Consider the following 9,552-nt stretch of genomic DNA (forward strand, 5'->3'; position numbering starts at 1 on the left):
TGCTGTGAATATTGTTGAAATTCCACCGAATCCCACCAGGCTAAGAAATAGAACTCGTCGTCTTAGGAGAGACGGAGTTCTGGTATCATCCCTTCCAGAATCATCTCATCAAGATTCTGGAGAAGTTGGTCAGGAAATTGCCCCAGCAACCACTTCCCCAGTACCAGTAGAAGGAAGTGGTGAAGAAGAAAGAGGGTCTGGATCACCTCTTGTCATACCAGTAGCAACTGTTGAAAGTGGGGACATCATGGCTGCTGATGGGTCCCTAATAATTGAAGAGGTTGAGGGGGAACAAGTTAGGTAGATTGAAGGAGATAATCTGGAGCAGGTGGCTCAGATTGATTTGAATGTTGGGGTGGAGAATGTACAAGTAGAGGACCAGGCAGGTGGAACCGGCCCTGATTGGGATATGGTTGATTCTCCACTGTCTGAGGATAATGACTTTGATGTTAATATGAGTTTTCTGGGAGAAAAAAGAAATTGATTGCACCATCCACTCTGTCTCCCAGTCAATTCTATCTGATATGCCTCCTCCACCCCCAGAAAATACACCAACACCTCTTCCAGAACAAACATCAACTACAACTTTTGAATCACCTTCTGCACCAGAAATTCATTCTGCACCAGAAGTATCACAAGGGTGTTGCCAGTATCATCAATCACCAGAATCACCAATCCTTCCAGTGGTCTCTCCTCTTCTTCTTCAACCGAGGTCCAAGGCCTTTTTGATAAGGTGGCGGACCTGGAGAGATCACTTCAGGCTTCTTCTCAGGTTATTTCTGACTTCAAAACTCTAATTTCCAATAATCTTAAGTCAGAAATGAACATATTTGCTGGAAATGATAAGATAGTCTTTGAGAAGCTGGATGAACTTGTCGTGGCAACAAATAGAACTTCTGAATCAATACAAATTGCAGTCCAGGGAATCAAGGGGGATGTGGTGAGAAGTGTTCAGACTGCCATTGAAACTGAAGTTGCTCAACCTCTGGCAAGTCTGACTGGTGAAGTTCAGAATTTGACCACCAGAATAAGCTCTCTAGAGAGCAGGCCAACCCTGGAGAAAAACTAAGTGGTCAGCACCCTCAGCGATGAAGTTGTTAGAAAGTTCAGGGGAGATATGTTGAAAGAAATCACTGATGGAGAAAAACTCAGTGGTCAGCACCCTCAGTGTCTGAAACTCTCCTTAGAAATCTTCGTGATGGGTTGCTGCCTGAAGTAATGAAGACGATCGACGCCCAGTTGCCTCACCACTTTCCTCAAGATCTTGAAATAATTAAAAAGGAAGTGATGCAGTTGAGGAAAACTGCGAACAACATTGCTCCACTGTCTGGTCGAACATTTGACTCTGCTGACAGACATAAGCTGGATCAGGTGTAGAATCATCTTCAATCTGGAGATGCTTCCAAGGGGGAAGGTTCTGGTTCTGGTACAGAGAAGGTTGTTGATCTTAAGAAGAAGATCGAATTCTGGAAGAAGGTAATTGGAGAAGATGTCACTAGTACTGAAGCCAGTGGACAAGTTGATGAAGAGGCTGCTGGTACTGATGCCAGTGAGCCAGTATTTGAAGAGTTTCTAGACATCCCAACCACAATGAAAAGTCTCAAAAGAAAGAAAGTGGTGTCTGGGAACCAACGGATGAAGCAGAAGAGGAATATGTGTCTGCTGATGAGGCCAAGGCAAAGAGACTGGAGCAAGAGTCTATCTTGATTGAAATTTTCAAGAAGAATCTAAAAGATGACTTGATTGCCCACCAGTTAGATATGGCCAAGCATGGGACTCTGGATTCTTACAACGCTGGCAGGCTGAAGAAGTGTCTGGATGCCTTGGATGACGTCTATATTCGATCCATGTATGCTCAGGATGAACAAGTATATGATTCTGAAAATTTATGGTGTGAGCATACTGGATCTTATTGCCCAGAGAATAGAAGAATTGAAAAATCTCCAGCAACAAGTAACGAGTAATGCAACTGCTCTGGAGCATGAATATAGGAAGAAGGTTAAGGGTTTGCCCAAGGCGCCAGCCAGAAAATCCAAAGCTGCCAGAGATGCAGATCTTAGCACCTTCATTCCCTTGAACACAACTGAAAGGATCAATAAAGAAAATTTTCAACAAGTTGCTGAATAAAGAAAGGTGTCTAGGGAAGTGGATGAAATGGTGAAAAGGGCTCAGACAAAAGAAAAGTATGAACATTTGTCACAATTTAGAGCTGATGTCCGATCAATATTGGGTGCTGAGATCCATCTGGCAGAAAATCAAGACAACTTCTCTAAGTTCCATGTCAAACTCTTCAGAGAAGGGAACTTTACTCATGAAAGAAAAGACACTTCAATCAGGGCTTTTGGGTGGTCAGAATTAAGAGAGATTGGTCTTTCATTCAGGGGTAAAGATGTCACCCAGGATGTTAAATACTTTATGAAGAGGATTGGCAAGGAATGGATGAGGAAAGAAGTGATGGAGATGGAGCTGGGCTTAAGGACTTCTCTTACTACGTCTTCATCTCCAGGTGTAAAGAGGAAGGCCACTGAAGAGCCAGAGGCATGCTGAAAAGAAAAAGGCCTGACTCTGATATTGTACTTGTATTTATTTTATGTTGATAAAATTGTAACTTTCCTCCAGTTGATGTCTGTAAATATAAGTTGCAATTCTTATTTTTTTCACAAGTACTTATCCAGATTAAGTCTAGAAATTAAAATGTACAAACTGGGAACACTAATGATCTATAAAGTGGCTCTCCAGAAATTCAAATTAGACTTAGTCAAAAAAAAATTTTTTTTCCAAGGATTTTTCAAGCACAAACTTGTATATATAAAAGCTTGAAAATCCTTGCATAATTTCTAAACAAATAGGGGGAATTTGTTAGGTTCAGATTTATTGGACTCGCTCCAGACGTAATTCTTGGAGCCCTCTGAAGATTTGTCCAGAAATTATGTGAAGACCAGTGAACAACTTACTTGTACAGGAATCTGGATTCTACCAGATTTGTTCACTGGACTTCACTCTAGTCAAGATCTTTCTAATGAAGAACATTCTCACTGAAGTCGAAGACTGAAGTCTGAAGAAAGAAGTCTGACAAATAGCGGAGCTCACTGGAAGACTTACCAGATCTCCTGACTGGAGTCCTTGTCAGTGTTCTAGACCTTACAAGTTTGAACACTGATTTCGAGGAATTGACTTTATGCCTTTACATGCCTTTAACCGGACAATCCATTTGTCTTTTGTTAAAAGCTTTACACGCATGTAAAGGTGGTTGGTTAATTAGAAGACAAGTCACTATCATGTGACTTTATTCTTGTACTTTAATCAATGCTTTTAAGGAATTAAAGTAATTTCCTTAAATGCATGTAACCATGTTTGTACGGCAAAAAGAATATTATATTTATTCTTTTTGCCTATAAATACCAAGTCACTTCCTCGTCCAAATTACATACTTTTGCAATTTGGTGCCTTTGCTCAAATACTCTCGATCTAAACAGTTATACTTCACAACTTTAAGTATTTCGATTAAAGAGTTTATTTAGCAAAGATTAGATCACTTGTAATTCATAGGTTGTTTAGATACTTACTTTGTAATATCTTGTTCCGCAACTACCTTGTATTTTATTTAACATCAATAAATAAAATACACTTGAAAATTACATTGTGTCTCACCATTTACTTATTTGCTTATCTTTATATTGCTTAAGTACGTATTACGTTATATATATTCTTGCATTTATATTTATCGTAATACTAGTCAAATCTAGTGCTTACTTGACGTTTAATACTAGTCTTATCTAGTGATTACTTGACTTGTTATTCTATACTTGTGGGTTAAACCATCGAGTGAGGGACTTCACAGTCGGGGATAACCCCAAGGTTTGGTCGAAAAAGCTAGATGATGCCTTGTGGGCATTTAGGACAGCTTTTAAGACGCTGATTGGCACCACGCCATACCGGTTGCTCTACGGTAAGACTTGTCATTTACCGGTTGAATTAGAGCATAAGGCGTACTGGGCGTTGAGAAATTTGAACTTGGATATGATTGTGGCCGGTGAACTTAGGTTGTTGCAACTTCATGAGCTCGATGAGCTTAGGTTGGGTGCATATGAAAACTCAAGGATTTATAAAGAGAAAACCAAAGTTTACCATGACAAAAGGATCCGTTGGAAGGAGTTTAAGTTTGGAGCAAAAGTTTTGTTATTTTTGTCAAAATTTAAAATTAAACAACCCAAGTTGACTTCTAGATGGATAGGTCCTTTTGTGATTAAGCATGTTTATCCGTCCGGCTATGTTAAGCTGTTCAAAAGAAATGGAGACGGTTCTTTTATTGTGAATAGCCACAGGTTGAAGCTGTATTTGGAAGAAGACCAAGAGGAGGGGATGGTTGAAGAAATCCCCATTTTTTATTCAGAAACTTGAAAATGATGATCGAGTCTAGCTCACGACTCGAATATAAGTTAAGCGCTTCCCGGGAGGCAACCCGTGTTTAATTTTGTTTTGTCAAATTTGATTTTCAATTTTGTTAGATAGTTTCTACTTTGTTTTGTCAAGAATGTGCAGGTTCAGATTTGGTATGAAGAGAATTGAGGTAAGTTCGTATTAAAAAACGAAAAAAAAATTCTGGAAAAGTCCCCCACTGCGCCGCAATGGGGGTGGTGACCTTGACTGCGCCGCAGTACTTTTCCTCGTCCAGTATTGACCATCACCCCACTGCGCCGCAGTGGGGGTGTGAAGACTCCACTGCGCCGCAGTCCTTTTGCTCGGCACTCGGATGCATAAGATCTCACTGCGCCGCAGTGAGGGAGGTCAAAACCCACTGCGCCGCAATGGGTCAGTTGACTAGTCAGAGGGGGAATGGGTTACTTAGCCAAAAAAGGAAATCCCTTAATTTTTTACACCACAAAATCTCTATCTTTTTTTCTCTCCTTTTCCAAAAACGAAAATCTTTCCAAAAAAACCTCCAAGAGCTTCGATTATCATCCTTTAATCCACCAAAATCCTACACTTTTCTTCTCTTTCTTCCAGATTATCATCCATTCATAGCTATCATGGGAAGAGGAGTAAGATTTCTTGACTATTTTCTTTTTCTTTCTTTAATTTTTGTTTTTCAATTTTTAGGTTGTAATTGCTAAATTGTTTGGTGGGTTTTGTTAATTAAGGGGTATAGATGATAATGTAATGTTTAATTTCGCGATTCAAACACTTGTTCGTTCAGATTTAAGTCAAAATTAAACTTAGGGTATTGAAAAATTAGGGCGCTTATTGATGAGCAAGTGTGGGGGAGGTTTATTGTTTGATTAATTAGTGATTATTGCTTTTTGTAATTGTGGGAAGTATCTATTACCCTTGATTTGTGTTGAAATCGTGATGAATTTTGGAAGAACTTACCCAAATATTCAAGTGACTGCGCCGCAGTGGTGGTGGGTTTAGGCCACTGCGCCGCAGTCCGTTGCTCGTGACCTGCATGTGTTTTAAACCCCACTGCGCCGCAATGAGGGTTGCCTCAGACTACTGCGCCACAGTGGTTATCCACGTCCAGATTTTGACTTTACCTCACTGCGCTGCAGTGAGGGGGTGTTGATGCCCACTGCGTCGCAGTGGGACACTTTCCTGCCCAAATTTTGTTTGTTTTTAATATGGTTCACGTTTTGTATTCCTCATTTAACATGCTTATTTGTCTATGCTTTGTGATTGTAGGATGCTGCCGGTGTCGACAAACGAAAGAACCCCAAAGTGGGTCAATCAAGCGGGACTGCCGAGGTACATCTATCTCAATAAGTTGTATTCTTTACACAAACAGGTTGTGTGCCCTCCCAGGTATCTCCACCCAACTGCAGCTCAACATTTTGGTATCCAAGCTGATATTAATGGATGGTTTCGGTTTGAGGCTCAAGTGGGTGACTGGTCAGTTGTTAGTTATATGTGGCATAATGTGTTTAATAATAGGGAACCGGTATATAGGGAGTTATGTTTAGAATTCTATTCGACGTTGAAACTTTCAAAAAAGTTGAATAAAGTTAAAGACATTTTTGAGGAGCGGTGTGTATCATTTTATTGTGGAGGGGTTCAGAGGAAGATATCTGTGGCACAGTTTAGGTACTATACTGGATGAGTTGAAGAACAGTGATTTTTGGGCTTTGTTGAGGCAAGGGTTGTATGTGAAGCAGGCTATTGATGGCGAGTCCATTCCACAGTATTGGACTCGTATTTATGGGGGCGAAGCTTGGCCATATGGGGGGACAGTTAGTGCGTCTAAGATTAGGAGTGTGAAACTGAGAATGCTCCACCGGATGATTGTTACTTTCTTGGTACAGCGGTCCACTCACTGGGACAAGGCGTACCAAACTGACTTGTGGTTGATTAAGCTGTTTTCAGAGGGTGCACCTAAGAGGTTTGATTTGGCCCCCATAGTCGTGCTTGATAGGATGTGTAACCACTCCGACTCGGAGTTGGTTTTAGGGCACTTCATTACCCAGATCTACAGGAGGATGGGTATTTTTGATACTGATGAGTGCCAGACAGATCTATCCCCTCAGGTTTTTCAGGAGACTTTTACTGAGGGTGAGTTGGTGAGGGGGAAGATTGTGAAGAAGATGACGAAGAATGAGAGTTCTAGGTTGCTGGATGATACTGGGTTATTGCTGCACAGCTGAGGATGAGGAGATGAGGGATGCTCCGCAGGAGCCTCCGAGGAGGCGGGGTCCGGTAGGGATTGATTTGACCCCATTGAGCACCCAGCTCCAGCAGATTTGTGAGGGGCAGCAGGCCAGCCGCCAGGCTTTTGATGATTAACAGCGGCGTATAGATCAGGAGGTGACATGGATAGGGTCGCAGCAGGCCCATATAAACTACACTCTTGATTATTACCAACTGATGTGGCAAGCCCAGTATACAGGGACAGAGTTTGTGAGGCCTGACCCGATTCCACCCTTTAGCCCACCACCTATCCGTGTTCCACCTTATCGACAGGATGGCGGTTCTTTCTTCTTTACGCCTTCCCAGATGTCCCCACGGCCCCATGACTTGGGAGGATCTCCTCGAGGGCCGGTTCAGTTTGGTCGATATACAGGTGGTGATGCTGGGATCTCCTCTTCTATGCCTAGTTTCTTTGCAGTACTAGCTCTGGGTTCGCTGATTTTGCTGGAGGCTCAAGGGGATTTACTGCTGGTGGTTCTGGACAGGTAGGTGATCAGTCGGGAGGCGGCTATGGCAGTTCAGGTTCATGAGGAACGCCAGAGCAGGCCACTAGGTGGGTCGATGATCTTTTTGGCCCACCTGGTGCTCCTTATGGCTATCACGGGCAGCAGCAGTGATGATAGAGATTATGATGGCCTTCATCCGGTACCGTGGGATGGGGTCATGTGATGGTGATTGATTTCATTCAGTGTGGTATATGGATGATTGTACTTGATACATTATTTCTTATCTTCTTTCTTTATTTCTATTGGTATCCACCCTACGGGGTGATGAGACATTGTATTTGGTTATTTTTCTTTTTCTTTTGGTTTGTTGCATGAACAGTAGAATAAGGTTATGCTTGGAATTATTATGGTTTGTTTTGATGTAATATGAGCAGGTTGTTACATTTGATGGCTATAGCGCAACTCAAGTGTGGGGGGAACCCCTTGGATTCTCTTCTCATCTATTCTATGGCATCAGTGTGTTGATTGTGTGATGGTGTGCGTATGCTGGCAGTAAGTTCAGCGCCATATTTGTTATTGCTATGTTTGATGCACACACAACTCTCGCACCTTCCGTTTTGGTACAAGTTGTTTATCCCGTCAACCAAAGTGTCCTTCCTATTTCGGAAGTGCACCAACTTTATAAACAAAATCATTATTTCGATATAATTTAGTCAAGTTTAATTTTCCAAAAACAATTTTGCACACAATTTTCTGAAAGGGCAAAATAAACTTACTAAACATAAACACGTAACAATTAGGTATCCATCCTTGGTTAGGCTACTATGGTTTAAGATTGGCTCCCCTTTCTCAAGGAAAAGGACCACATACATCAAGTAAACTTGATTGCGTAAGCCAAAATTTAATAACAAATTTATCACATAAACACATAAGATGCTGATTGGAAAATTCCAGCAGCTTCACGACCTATTTAGCCCTAGAAGATGGCCGAACTGGTCTTAGAACAGAACTACAAAGTTGTATCCCTATGAGTCTAGTTTCTAGAGTTCAAAGGATGACTTCTAACGCCTTACGGATGAAAAGTTATGGTCGTTTTAGTGGACTGGTGTCAAGCAGCAAGATTAACAAATAATTATCACATTGTCAAACAATTAATTATTTAAATTCCACCTAAATAGACCCAGTGATCAATTAATTTTTATCATTATGACTAAGTGATAATCATGAATTAATTGCATGTAAAAATTCATGATTATTACTTCTATTTAACAATTAAAATAAAGGTAATCCATAAACGCATGTAATTAATACATTAATCATGCAATAAATCAAAACTTGCAATTAGGGTTTCAAAAAAAAAAAATAAATTTATTTATTTTCCAGATTTGGAAATTTTATATAAAAAAAAATTTATATTTTTGTATTTCATTATTTTATTAAGATTAAATCAATTAATTAATAAAATAACCAAGATAATTATATAAAATTCTCGAAAAATATGAAATCATAACCCCTCTTCAATTTTTGATTTTTAGGTAATTAAAAATCACATGGGTGGCTCGTGATACCACTGTTGTAATATATAACTATAACTAAATATCTTTAAACACAAGTACGCAACGGAAGCAAATAAAACCATGTAATCAAATAATTAACCTTGAAATAGGATTAAGGATTACCTTATAATGTAGATGAATAAAGTGAAGAATTTTAAAGGATTTGAAGTAAATCCCTCTACGATCGCACACTAAACACCTTTTATATCATATGCTAGTACCTTGATCACGAACACATAAACCTGTTGTGTATCTCCTTTATTTTGAAACCTTCATTAACCGAACCAATTAATGCTAAGCATTAATATATACACAAGAATCATATTGACAGAATGGAATAAAACCGAGTAACCAAAAGTTTTCGGCCGAATAGAATAAGGAGAAGAGAGAAGATTATTTAGTTAGGGTTTTTACGATTCTAATTGTCACACAAAACCCTTAATCCTTAATTCCTATATATAGGGATAATAGATTAGGGTTTTAAACTTGGTGAACAAGTTTAGTCAAGGCCAAAAAAAAAAAAATCATGGAATTTTCGGCCAACCCTATTAGTGTATAATTAGGAAACTTTTCAATTTACACTTTAATTCTTCTCTTTTAATTAATTAAACACTATTAAACTTTTAATATAGTTTAATTAATTATTTAGTGATCATTTTAATTAATATATTTCTTTAATATACTAATTAATAATATAGAGTTATCATGTGCTTTGATATGGTGGTGGTGTGGCCATGGAAAGAAAAAGAGAGGGTATGTTCACTGAGGTTGTACGTAGGCCGCTGAACTGGTGGCTTTGGTTGGTGTTAACTTTAAACATGAAAAAGGGAGTGGTCTCATGTGGTGGCAGTGTGGCCATTGTAAGAAGAGGG

Source organism: Erigeron canadensis, chromosome 4 (genome assembly GCF_010389155.1).
Source record: "Erigeron canadensis isolate Cc75 chromosome 4, C_canadensis_v1, whole genome shotgun sequence".
Taxonomy (NCBI): domain Eukaryota; kingdom Viridiplantae; phylum Streptophyta; class Magnoliopsida; order Asterales; family Asteraceae; genus Erigeron; species Erigeron canadensis.